This window comes from Corylus avellana, chromosome 2 (genome assembly GCF_965113065.1).
Source record: "Corylus avellana chromosome 2, dhCorAvel1.hap1.2, whole genome shotgun sequence".
Taxonomy (NCBI): Eukaryota; Viridiplantae; Streptophyta; class Magnoliopsida; order Fagales; family Betulaceae; genus Corylus; species Corylus avellana.
This window is the reverse complement of record NC_142491.1, coordinates 4,868,817-4,882,789: the sequence shown is the minus strand read 5'-3', so window position 1 is coordinate 4,882,789 and position 13,973 is coordinate 4,868,817. Positions and strand designations below refer to the sequence as shown.

At 33.3% G+C, this 13,973-nt stretch overlaps 1 protein-coding gene across 2 annotated transcripts in view; it reads left to right on the top strand.

The window, feature by feature from the left end:
- Positions 1-13,559, top strand: part of LOC132176946 (putative disease resistance RPP13-like protein 1) — a 49,577-nt gene extending 36,018 nt beyond the window's left edge. For both annotated transcript variants that reach the window (XR_015911420.1, XM_088513224.1), the window contains 2 exons: positions 12,490-12,618; positions 12,901-13,559. The gene's annotated coding sequence lies outside the window, so the exon portion shown is untranslated. The remainder of the gene's footprint in view (positions 1-12,489; positions 12,619-12,900) is intronic.
- The last annotated feature ends 414 nt before the right edge of the window (positions 13,560-13,973 follow it).

The window sequence follows — 13,973 nt, the reverse complement described above, 5'->3', positions numbered from 1 at the left end:
TATTTATATAAGTCGGTCCATCTCCCCAACCAAAAAAAAAAAAATTGCCCTCCATACTACAAATCCTATTTCTACTCCTGCAACTAGCTTTTATCAATCATTTGTAAAACGAGAAATGCTGTATATCTTAAAATTTCTTCCCAAATGATGTGTTACAATCTCATGAGTTGGTGACACACTTCCCAAAATAATAAATCTCATGAGATGGTGACACATCATTTAGAAACTAGCTTTTGAAAAAAAAAAAAAAAAATTGAAATGTGTATAAAACACATTTTAAATAGCAAAAGGGTATTATTGATTATGGTATAAATTTTAAACTTTGACTTCGTTTTTTTCCAAATGCTATTAGTGTTTTTCAATATGAGATGGTAGCTAGATAAAGAATAGTACTCTCTTATCTTTTTTCTTCTTAAGGATTTATAGAATTCTTAACTTTTCTTTTTCTTCTTTTAGCTAAACAATTATATAACTTCAAATCTACATATATTTTGGTGCTACCTTGATCAATAAAGTGCAGAGGGTATTTTCTTCCTATTTTGAGAATTTGTTAAATGTACACAAGATCTGAAAAAAGAAAAGAAAAGAAAATTAGAATGAAATAGCACTAGTATAATAGATTGCTATTTCTATTCTATACGTAAACTAATTTCTATGAGCATGGTCTTTGCAATTCCCTAATCATCTTTCTTGTTTAAATTTATTTATTTTTAATCAATTACTTAACACAAAATATAAAATAAATAGTTTCACATTCCATAGATCAAATCTTTAGATACTTCTCTGGTTAAGTTTTAAAATATTAATCATTATTTTTAACTAAAAATAGCTCACTTTTATCATATTATTACGTATTATTTATAAAAAAAATGATATATTTTGCTTAATTAATTGCATCTAAAGATTTGCTTAATGATATATTTTGCTTAATGATATATTATTATGTAAAGTCCACTTAGCTCCGTCAAACTACCATCCTAATGACAATCTACCCCTCAAACTATCAATTGCGACAATTTACCATATAAATTACCAAGACAATGACAATGTACCCCTAATTTTAACAAAATGACGAAATTACCCTTACTAAAATAAAAACAAAAATACTAAAATTTAATTTTTTTTCAAAAATTTAAGGATATTTTTGTCTTATTGAAATTTTTACAAGGGTAATTTCGTCATTTTGCTAGCATTGGGGAGTACATTGAAATTGTTTTGGTAGTTTGAGAAGTAAATTGTCGCAATTGATAGTTTGAGAGGTAGATTGTCATTGGGGTGATAGTTTGAGGGGATTAATTGGACTTTACCCTAAATTATTTGTTAAAAGTAATAAAATTTAAATTATCTAATTAAAAAATGGCTAAAACATGAAATTACTTTAGTCAATATTTGCCCATTTGGAACCAAAACGACCTCGTATGGTCGACCATAGATGATAAAATTAATATTTGCCGTGGATAAAGCATATATAAAAAAGAAAAACCACACGGTAGAACTCTCTCCGGCGAGGCCCCTGAAGTTCCACAACAACTCTCATGTAAACCCTAATCCCTATATGCACACGCATACACTGATATATTGTATATATTTATGTATAAAGTGTGTATGCACGTATAACAATCCCATGCTCACCACTTGTTCGAGAAAATGCCGCTTTGGTTTCATTCTCTCAGCCGGTTTGTTTATTTGCTTATCTTCTGAATTTAATCTTCAATAGGTATGCTTCAGTTGCATTTCATGTTAATTTGGTGCTTATTGTTCTCTAGGGTTGCGCCCCTATGTGCTCTGTAATGAGATTGAATCACTTATAAAAAAAAAAGAATTGTGCTTATTTTTCTTTCGTTGTTTTTGTTTTTGTTTCTTTGTTTTTTGTGGTACTTGCTTTTATTGCATTGAAGTTATTCCCTGTTATTTAATGGTCTAGAAATTTTGTGCTTTGGCCTTTGATAATTGGGTCTAGAAGTAGCATTAAGAAGAATTTTCAGTGGTCCCCTTTTTTTCTTTTTTCTTTTTTCCTTAATGATTCTTTGTCGCTCTGAAGTTTTTGAAGTCGATCGAGTACGCTACACAAAGCTCAATTTAACCCTGCTTAGGATATGACTTGCTCAATTTACACAAAGCAAAGATACCATTTAGATTGTTGACACCTTTTTGGTTTTCGTTGAAGAATTCCTCTCTAGAATATAGCAATATTAAGCTGGTTGCGTTTAAAAGCTTTGTAATTACAAAACTGCAATCCATGCGGTATTGCTCTTTTATTGACTTATATAAAGATTGAATCTTCTTTCAAAGGGAAACATGAAATTCTTGTTGTTGCGGCTCTGGTAGTATCTATGCAACTTGGGTTTCCTTTACTGTATGTCATCTTCTAGGAGTTTATATGCATGCAGTCAATAATTTTTCTCTCTCGCAAAAACAAAAAATATATCTTCTTCTTTTTTCATGTGTTTATAGTTTTATTTGATGGATGGGTTCCTAATGGATCAGGCAATGGTTTGATTAGAGGGATGATGAAGTTTGCAGGATATTCTCTGACAGCTCCATTTACTCCTATTTATCCAAATATCCTTAAAAACTATACGAGATTGCCGTTTGATATATTTAACAGGAATTGGACCAAGTCAAGTAGCGTGTCTGTCCATACTCAAAAAGATCAAGTACTTGCAAATGCCGTGATGGTTGCCGAGCAGTATCTTCCTCCTTGGTTTAGGTGGATGTTCATTTATTTCAATTCCATATCTGAATACTATTAAGTATATAGATTCTTTAAACTTAGTTTGATTTTGGTGCTTGTCTCCAGTGTTGCTCCAATGATGGACTGGACAGATAATCATTACAGGACTCTTGCTCGGCTCATATCAAAACACGCATGGCTCTATACAGAGATGCTTGCAGCTGAAACAATTGTTTATCAGAAGGATAATCTGGTAAGTTAGTAAAAGACTTGCCTTTTGAATGAATTTGGATACATCCAATATTATGAACAACTAAAGAATTTAGAATTTGAAAGGAAAGTGACTTTGTAGGGTGAAGCATTTTGAAATTTGTAAAAACATGATTTGTTTGCGTCTTAAGAGTTTGGTGTTATATTTGCATGTTTAAGTAGGAAAATTTTTAATACAACTAATTGTTTGGGTTTTGAGAACAATTTATATTCAACTTATTACACTCTCATTTTCCCAAATATATCGGTTCATTTGATGTGTTGCTAACTGGATACCCCTGATTCTTTATATTTTTATTTCTATTGCTCAGGACAGACTCTTGGCATTTTCTCCAGAACAACATCCTGTAGTGCTTCAAATTGGTGGCAATAATTTGGAAAACCTGGTAAAAGCAACCAAACTTGCTAATGCGTACAACTATGATGAAATCAATTTCAAATAATTCCTTAATTATTTGAAATAAATTATTTGTCTAATTAAACGTACATGCAGGACATGTTTGTTACACTTTAATTATTGCGAACACATGTTGTGGCATTGTTGCATATATATATATATATATATATAGCTACAGCTCAAATCATAGTGATTAAGTGCAGTACTTGTTATATTTGTTGGGTAATAATTAATATTTCATTTTGGCTGCATGTATAATGATTCGCTAAAAACGAAAAAAAAAAAAAAAAAAATTAAAGATCAAAAGACAGAAAGCTTTTAAGTTCTTACCATAGTCTACCGTCCTGTACGTCAGAAATCTGATTGGAGGAGCTGCAAGAAATAGGAAAAAAAATATAGTTAATAAAATTGCATAAACAAATCTCACCTTGAGCTAATTAAAGCTGTAGTAGTGAATGAATTATTTACTTAGGCTTTCGATACAAAATTGCAAGCTTCTTCCTCTTTTTTTCCCAATAAAATTGAAACCAATCAAAGTTAACAATATCATGAATTCATTCTTTCTTCAATTCATCCCAATATGATTGAGATCAACCAAAATTTGACATCATTGTAAAGAGATTGCCTTGGCCAATTCTTTCATCGATGACCAAGTCTTACATTTTGATGTTTATACGATACATGAAATTTTTAATATGCTTTGTTACATTTAATTGTGTATATATTGTCACATTATTTAAAATTTAAATAACGCGACAACATCATGTACATTATTAAATTAATTAAATTTAATCTGTATCATACAATACACATTTGCCTACCAATAATAAAGAAGCCCACTTTATTGTGGCTGTGTTTGGGAAGGGGCTTGAAAAATGGAGTGGGTTAATTGGTACTGTAGCTGATTTTATTGATGCAAGGAAAAAAAGTAAAAATATTGTATAAAAAAGAAAAAAAAAATTGTTTTGTTATGATTTTTTTATTTGAATAATAATAAAAAGTTATTGATTTAATGTAAAAAGTAAAAATATTATGATTAATTTTGAGAAAAGAAAATGTGCTTTTTTTTTTTTTTTTTTTTTTTTTTTGTGTTTTGTGTTTTGGATCATGAGTCCTCTTTCCAGTCCGGCCTCTTGCCAAACATAACCGCAATGAAATGAATGGCATTTATCAGCTGGTTGACTCCAAGTCAACTTTCAAGCTTTCTTTTTCTCTCTCATCAATTTGATTCAATCAACACGGTGTGGAATCCACCACACTTGGCCGGATTCATTCGATCAATGGAATCCGAAGCTCACGTATTAAAAGTTGCTTTATCTCTTTTTATCTTTTCTCTTCTCTTTCTATGCAACCAAAACCGGACAAAGGAATGGGCCATCCGCAAGGAATCTTCAAATCACCAATAGAGATAAATCAACTTTTAATAATTGGTGATTTGAAGATTCCAATAGAGATAAACAAAATTTAATAATTGTTCTATTAAATTTGTAAGAAAATACGAGAGAAATATTGGCAAATTATTGATATCAATCATTTCTCATACTCAAATTCTGCATGTATTTATAGATTAACTTCTTTTTAACCTTGAAACTTTTCTGAATAGCCGGCCCTAGGTTTTCTCCTAGAGAGAAAAAGCTTGTGGGGAGTAGGGAGCTCTTACTCCCTCCTTTTCCCTTACCCCTACTCCTCCCTTCTTTCCTCACCCTCTCCGTCTTTTTTTTTTTTTTTTTTTCTTCAGTTTATTTTTTTGGCTTGTTTAACCAGTCCAGTTGCTCCTGCCATCCATTTGCTTATGCTGCGTTGGCTCTGTCCACCCTCCACTATACTTCATCGCTCTTCGCCTCCTCGAAATCGGTTGGGCTCTAGATCTAGTCTCCTCAACTGGTTTCGCTTAGCCACGCGCTGCCCTACTGTGCTCCTCGACTCCTCAGCTGCCCATTAGAGCAAAACGGCACCATCTCATCTACCATGCGCCAGCCAGTGTGCTTCGCCTCCCTCTCTCCGACTGCTGTAATTGCTTTCTAGCTTTTTTATTGTGTTTTTAAATAAGGGTTTAACTTTTCCTTTGATCTACTTTCATGAGCGATCTTTGAATGAATGTTTTTATCTTGGTCTTTGGGTCGAGGAGGATTAGTTTCGGTGAGTTGAGAATATGCACTACCTATGTATTAGATTAAGTCTGTAACTAAAGTTTAGACATGAATTAGCGAATGTTAAAGTCATAGATAGATTTTGATTGTAAAATTTTTATGTTTGTCTTTATGATGTTGTAACCTCATAGCTTTGGCTATGATTTATTAGAGCTTTTATACTCTTTGATGTAAGAACTTTATGCTTTTGATCTTTTTCAAGGAATGAATATGAAAAATTCTCCTAATATATATATATATATATATACCCCCTGAAGTTTCAGAGGTTTTTCAATTTGAATCTCAAAGTTTAAAAATTGGCAATGTACCCCCCTAATGTTTCAAAAATTTTCAATTTAAACCTTCCGTTACTAATTTCCGTTAAATTAAAAAAAGAAAAAGAAAAAAAGAAAGTGTCTGAGGGTAATTACGTAATTTCATAGATTTCCGTCTAATTTGACGAAAGTTAGTAACAGAAGGTTTAAATTGAAAACTTTTGAAACATTAGGAGGTGCATTGCCAATTTTTAAACTTTGGGGTTCAAATTGAAAAAACTCCTAAAACTTTAGAGGGGTAAAATGGATTTTTCTATATATATATATATATATATATATATAGGCTAGGTTATGGACCTTCATTTAAAATTTTTCATTAATTATTTCTTCTATAAATGAATAAAAAATCAATTCCAATTATGATTTCACAAATAATTTCTTATTGGGAATAAGTTATTTGTCTAATTAAACGGTGACATGTGGGTCACACTTTAATTATTGCGAACACATCTTGTGGCATTGTTGCATGTAAATATGTATATATTTTTAAGTATAGTTACAGCTCAAATCATAGTAATTAAATGCAGTACTTGTTATCTTTTTTGGGTAATAATTAATAGGAGAAACTTCACTTTGACCCTTTGAACTTCCACTCGATTTTACAAATCCCCATGAACTTTCAAATCTCTTATTTTGGACCCCTGAACTTTCAATTACTCTCAATGTGAACCCCTCCGTCAACTTTTAAATGTTACATGACATTTATACCCCTGACTTTTGTATAAAACTTCAACTTCCAAAACTTTTTTTTTTATTTTAAAAAAACATGAAAATAAGGACATTTTGGTCTTTTTTTTTGTATTTTTAACGGCTAAAATTAACGGAAGGATTCTAATTGAGTGTAATTAAAAGTTCAGGGGTCCAAAATGAGAGATTTGGAAGTTCAAAGGGGGTTTGTAAAATGGGGTGAAAATTCAGGGAGCGAAAGTGAAGTTTCCCCTAATTAATATCTCATTAGGCTGTACGTAGTAGTGCATGAATTATTTCCTTAGGCTTTCAATACACAATTGCAAGCTTCTTCCTCTTTTTTCCCAATAAAATTGAAACTAATAAAAGTTAGGGGAAACTTCACTAAGGACCCCCAAACTTTCACCCGTTTTGAAATACCCCCCTGAACTTCAAAATCTCTCAATTTAGTCTCCTGAACTTTCAATTGCTCTCAATTTTGACCCTTCCGTTAATTTTAGCCGTTAAAAATTCAAAAAAAGACCAAAATATCCCTGATTTTTGTTTTTTTTTTTTTAAAATAAAAAATGTTTTAGAAGTTGAAATTTTATACAAAAGTCAGGGGTATGAACGTCATGTGACGTTTACAATCTGACGGAGTGGTCCAAATTGAAAACAATTAAAAGTTCAGGGGACTAAATTTAGAGATTTTGAAGTTTAGGGAGGGTATTTCAAAACGGGTGGAAGTTTGGGGGTCCTTAGTGAAGTTTCCCCTAAAAGTTAACAATATCATAACCTCATTCCTAATTTCTTCAATTCATCCCAATATGATTAAAATTTAACATCATTGTAAAGAGATTGTCTTGGCCAATTCTTTCATCGAGGACCAAGTCTTACATTTTGATCGATGTTTATACAATATATGAAATTTTCAAAATGTGTTTGTTTTATTTACATTTCCTTGTCTTGAAAACCTTTGCATTTCCTTTGATTAATTTTCTCCAACGCTGCAAAAGAAGAAACACGTGGGTAGGGCGTGTGGGTCCATTACTTTTTTTGTTTTCTTTCGTCGGCTGTTTCCTATATATGTTCTTCGGTGTAGAAGCAAAACACAACTTCCAAACTCATTTTTCTCTGCTCTTAGCATTCCTTCCTTCGTTTCCTTCGATTTGCAAACAAGATAACATGGCTGAGATTGCAGGCATATTTCTCTCTCCCTTCCTCCAAGTGGTTTTTGAAAAAATGGTGTCTCTCGAATTCGTTAACTTCTTTCGGGGACGAAAAGTGAATGATGAACTCTTAAGGAGGTTGCGGTTGACATTGCTGTCCGTGAATGCAGTAGTTACAGATGCTGAGGACATGCAGTTTAACAATCATAATGTGTAAAGTGTGGCTTGATATGCTGAAAGAAGCCGTTTATGATGCAGAGGTCATCTTGGACGAGATTGCTACCGAAGTTTTGGTACAGAAGCAAGATGCTATCGATGATGCAGATGACATCTTGAAAGAGAATGCTACTAAAGAGAATACACATAAGCTAAAGGCTAAAGTTGGAGCCAGTGTAAGTAAGGTACGTAATCTCATCTCTACTTGTTTTGTTAACAATATTGTAAAAGGAGAGTCTACTTGTTTTGTTAACAATGTAAACAAAGAGATAGAGAAGCTAGTTGACAGACTCGAAGCTTTAGTAAAACATAAGGAGAATATAGGTCTAAAAGAAGTTAATGAAGGGAATTCATCAGAAAGATTGGCCACGACTTCTGTCATCGATGAATCTCGTTCTTTTGCTTGGCATGATGATAAGGATGCAATAATTTACATTCTGCTCTCAAATGGTGCAAATGGCGATGAGATGGGTGTGATTGCCATAGTCGGCATGAGGGGGATTGGCAAAATTACCACTGCTCAGCTTGTTTACAATGACAACATGGTGAATGAGCATTTTGACCTTAAAGTATGGGTTTGTGTTTCAGATCCATTTAATGTATCCACGGTAATGAAAATAATTAGAGAGACAGTAGATTCGTCTGCTAATGTTGGTAGTAAGAATTTAAATCAGCTTCAAAATGAACTCATGGGGAAGTTGACTGGAAAGAAATTCCTTCGTGTTCTAGACGATGTTTGGGAGAAGAATAATGCCAAATGGGAGGTCTTAAGTAATGCTCTTAAATCTGGGGCACAAGGAAGTAGGGTAATAGTAACTACACGCGATCGGGAGGTTGCATCGGCTATGTTCGCTAATGCAACTCATCATATAAATGAGTTACCCAACAAAGATAGTTGGTTGCTATTTGTAAAATATGCATTTCACAATGGTAACTTTGATGAACGTCCAGAGTGTGAAGCAATTGGAAGACAAATACTAGAAAAGTGCAAAGGCCTACCTTTAGCAATCAAGGCTATTGGGACTGTCTTGCAGTCTAAATCAGGTGTTGATGAATGGGATAGGGTATTGAGAAGTGAATTATGGGATTTGCCAGAGACTGGCATCCTTCCTGCTCTCAGATTAAGTTATAAACATCTTTTGCCAAAGCTAAAGCGATGCTTTGCGTACTGCTCCATATTTCCAAAGGATTATGCTTTCAAAAAAGACAAATTAGTCTTATTATGGATGGTGGAAGGTTTCTTGCCGCAACACAAAAATAAAACAATGAAAGAAGTTGGTGATGATTACTTCCTTGCTCTTGTATCAAGATCATTATTCCAAAAATCCTATCGCAATAAATATATAATGCATGATCTTGTTAGTGATTTGGCAACATTTATATCTAAACAATTCACTGTAAGCCTTGCAGATGATTGTCCTACTGAAATTGTAAGCAACACTCGCCATTTATCTTTTCATAAGAACTTTGCACGCTTTCAAGAGTGCTTAGTCTAATTCACTATAAGGACTTAATTGAGTTGCCAAATTCAATTGGTAAACTTATACATCTACGTTATTTGAACCTTTCTTACACTCCGATTAGAAGGTTGTTTGATTCTGTTTGTAAGTTGTACAATTTACAGACATTGAATTGATCGTGTTGTTTACTTGTAGCATTGCCAAGAGATATGTAAGCTCATTAATTTACGTCATCGTGATATTACTTATAGTTGCTATATAACGGAGATGCCAAGACATCTTGGTAGACCAGAAAGTCTTCGGACATTTACTAAATTTGTCGTCGGCAAAGATAGTGGATGCGGCATTGGAGAGTTAAAAAAACTTAATCTTCTGAGAGGATCACTTTATATTCAGAACCTCCAAAATGTTACATCTCTTACGGATGCTAATGACTTAAACTTGGTGGATAAGAAGTACCTTGAGGAGTTGGAGTTGAGCTGGGCATGTTGGTCGAAAGATAATACTGTAGTAAGGCAAATAGTTGTCTTAAGTAGTCTCCAGCCCCATTCGAACTTGAAAAGTCTCACTATTAGGTGCTATGATGGTAAAAGTTTTCCGGACTGGGTAGGGCAACTGCCTTCTTTTGAGAAATTGGAAATACATGATTGTCCAGAAGTTGAGTCATTTACTAAAGGGGGATTGCCTTCCAATCTAAATGAAATTTCCATCAGCTTTTGCGATAAACTCTTTGCGAACCAAATGGGGTGGGGATTGCAAAAACTCCAGTGTCTTAGAAGATTCAAGATTTGGGACAACGCTAACGATGTGGAGTCCTTTCCAAATGAGGGGTTTCTTCCTACCAGTCTTACCCATCTTAACATCGGATCCTTTCAAAAATTGAAATCTTTGGACAAGAAGGGGCTTCAACACCTCATTGCTCTCGAAGAATTGGAAATTTGGTACTGCCCTAAGCTCGAGTGCATGCCAGAAGACGGGCTGCCTGCCTCCCTTTCTACTTTAAGTATAGTCGGATGTCCTTTGTTGGAGAAAGAGTCGGAAAGGAGAGAAGGAGATGAAGAATGGCGCAAGATTTCTCACATACAGCTTGAATGAGGTATAATCATATATATATATATATATAAAAGCCAAGTTTTGACGTAGGGAATGCTTAGAATTGCGACACGTGTCCTCCTAACTCCATCTCCCACGTCTCTTTCTCTCCCTCTATCTCAACTTAAGTGTCTTAAACTAATTATATGGTTTAAGACATTTAATTAATTGTGCTAACTCTCACTCTCCCATAATTTGTGTTTCAACCGTTTTTTGTCTCTCTCTCTCTCTCCCTCTATCTCTACTTAAATGTCTTAAACTAATTCTATGGTTTAAGACAATTAATTGTGCTAACTCTCACTCTCCCATAATTTGTGTTTCAATCGTTTTTTTTTTTTAATTAATTGTGCTAACTCTCTCCCATAATTTGTGTTTCAATCGTTTTTGTCAATCTCTCCTTCTCCCTCTATCTCCACTTAATTATCTTAAATCTCTCTTCCATAATTTTATATTTGAATTCTTTTTCTTCTTTTTTTTTTTAATTAATTTTGCTAATTCTCACTCTCCCATAATCTCTTTTTTTCCCATAATTTATGTTTCAACCGTTTTTTTTTTTAATATAATTTTATGTTTGAACCTTTTCTTTTCTCTCTCTAAATTAATTATATGGTTTAAGTGTCTTAACTATTTCTGTCTCCCATAATTTTGTCTGTCTCTCTCTCCCTCTATCTCCACTTAAATGTCTTAAATCTTTCTCCCATAATTTTATATCTGAATTCTTTTTTTTTTTTTTTTAATTAATTGTGCTAACTCCCACTCTCCCATAATCTCTCTCTCTTTCCCATAATTTATGTTTCGACCGTTTTTTTTTTTAATATAATTTTATGTTTGAACATTTTCTTTTCTCTCTCTAAACTAATTATATGGTTTAAGTGTCTTAACTATTTCTCTTTCCCATAATTTTGTCTCTCTCTCTCCCTCTATCTCTACTTAATTGTCTTAAATCTCTCTCCCATAATTTTATATCTGAATTCGTTTTTTTTTATTTTTTAATTAATTGTGCTAACTCTCACTCTCCCATAATTTATGTTTCAACCGTTTTTTTTTTAATATAATTTTATGTTTGAACCTTTTCTTTTCTCTCTCTAAACTAATTATATGGTTTAAGTGTCTTAACTATTTTTTTCTCCCATAATTTTGTCTCTCTCTCTCTCTCTCTCTCTCTCTCTTCCTCTATCTCCACTTAAATGTCTTAAATCTCTCTCTCATAATTTTATATCTGATTTCTTTTTTTTTTTTTTAATTAATTGTGCTAACTCTCACTCTCCCATAAAAGCCGAGTTTTGACGTAGGGAGTGCTTAGAATTGCAACATGTGTCCTCCTAACTCCTTTTTTTTTTTTGGTCTTAACTCTCTCTCCCATAAATCCGTAGGTCTCTCTCTCTCTCCCTCTATCTCCACTTAAATATCTTAAATCTCTCTTTCTCCCATAATTTATGTTTGAACCGATTTTTTGATTTTTTATTTGTAATGCATTGAATTGTCTTAATGAAAAAAACAAAAGGTTTTCAAATTCTCTATTTCTCCCTCTTTATTTAATTTTCTTTTTATCTTCTCTTGCTTTATGTTTATATCTCAATGTGAGATATATTATCATATATATTGAATTGCAAGATTTCTCACATACAGCTTGAATGAGGTATAATTTATTTTATAGTAAGGTACTTTCCTTTTCGGCCACCTATAATTTATGAATATACCGCTTCTATTTTAATTTTTCTTAGCTACTACCTCTGATGAAACACATTGCCTTGTCCTCTTGTTTATTCTTCCTTTATTTTCGTTTAATAATTTTGTTTTGATTTGCATTCATTTGTCTAATTCAAAAAATAATTAAAAGCCCAAAAGAGTTCAAATCAGTTGGGTTCTAACTTCTTAGTGGAGTTTTGCATTTTGGGCAGGTCCTCCGGAATGAAATGCAAACTCCACTCGTTGCAGATGGTCAATTGCTGTCATTCTCTTCCAATAGGCTTTGCTGATTGTGCCGGATCAAACTGGGTTAAGGGTAAGGGTACTATCCTTTATTTTCGTTTAATAATTCTATTTTGATTTAAACACAAATTTCCATTTCTTGTGGCTAGAATGCACCGCACAAGTGTTCGACATTGGCGGTGCTCTCTGGCGCAGCCATCTACAACTACTATGAGAAGTGTACAGCGGAGCAAGGAGAGAGTCATTCTTCAAAGTGATCAGAGAGAGATCTTAGACATGTATATTCTCTAACCAAAGGCAAAACTTTTGGAGTATGATTAGGATTTGATGGAAAATAAACTACCGTTCATGCCTTGTATCTGCATATCATTTGTAAAGCGCTTTTTAGCTTGTCATTTGAGAAATTTCTATCATTTAACATGTTGATATTGTTTGATTCCCAAACTCTTAACAATATTTTGCATACATCTTATTTTTAATATTTTACCTGTCACTAACTTTAAATAATCCTGTTAGATATGAGTTCTATGACCTCTTTTTCCTCTTTCTCTTGTATCCAGAATTTCCCACTCAACCTATTGCAAGGCCATTTATTCAAGGAAAGAGTGTTGGCTTCATCATACTCACTACTGAGTCTCTTGAAGAGTTGAGGTGTGATATCTCTCACCCTCTATGAAAGTATTTTTCTAAAGAATGACAAATGCATCTGAAAACTCTTCTTAAAAATGTTGTTCTTCTATGACTGTGAAATTACAAAAAGTTAGTTCTGCACCAGAAACCTTAGACAAGCTCTTTTCTCCTCGCTAGAAAGCAAAAATTTGTTTAGATGTTATGATGCTCTCAAGATTCTTCCCCAATGGGCTTAAAAATCAATATTTTGAAACCTGATGAGCGAAGTACTTTCAGTTGTTTCTAAAGACGGCGCATATTCCTTATAGTATCTGAGTGATGGATTGAGAACTTCTTGGAGCGATGATCCTTTCTGTGATGTGCACAGGCATGCTTCTCAAGATTTTTGCTGCAAGAATTTGGTTCTTCATAACAGCTTGACTGCCTTTCACTTAAATGCTATTTTTGGAGGTTGTAGTGGAGATATTTCTTAGGATATTGAAGGATTATCGCTGATTGTTTTTCATTTTAATTTAAACAATTCCTAGATGGTTTATGTTTTGAGTGTTCAAAGTGTCTTAATGAAGTGCTTCAAGCTGTTTTCTATTCTCATCTACATCTTGTGTCATTTTTTAGGGCCATTGAATTAGGGGTGTCAAGGCGGTTATGGTTAGCTGTTATTGACAATAACCGCTAACTGTAACCGCCTTAGCGGTTAGTAAATTTTACTGACCGCAACCGTTAACCGCCTAGCGGTTAACGGTTAACGATTAACCGCCGTTTAGCGGTTAGTGAAATAGATAACCGCCCGCTAACTGTTTTTTCAAAATTGGGCTTTTTGGGCCTTTTTGAGCTTCTTATTTTTGGGGTTTTTGGGCCTTTTTGGGCTTTTTTTTTACCCTAATTTTGGTTGTTTGTATTTTTAGTGTCTTCTTGTGCCCAATTGCTATAAAAAGAGCCCATATTGAAAAATCAAAATATTTGACCCAAAATTAACATTTACTTGTACTTTAAAAAAATTTCC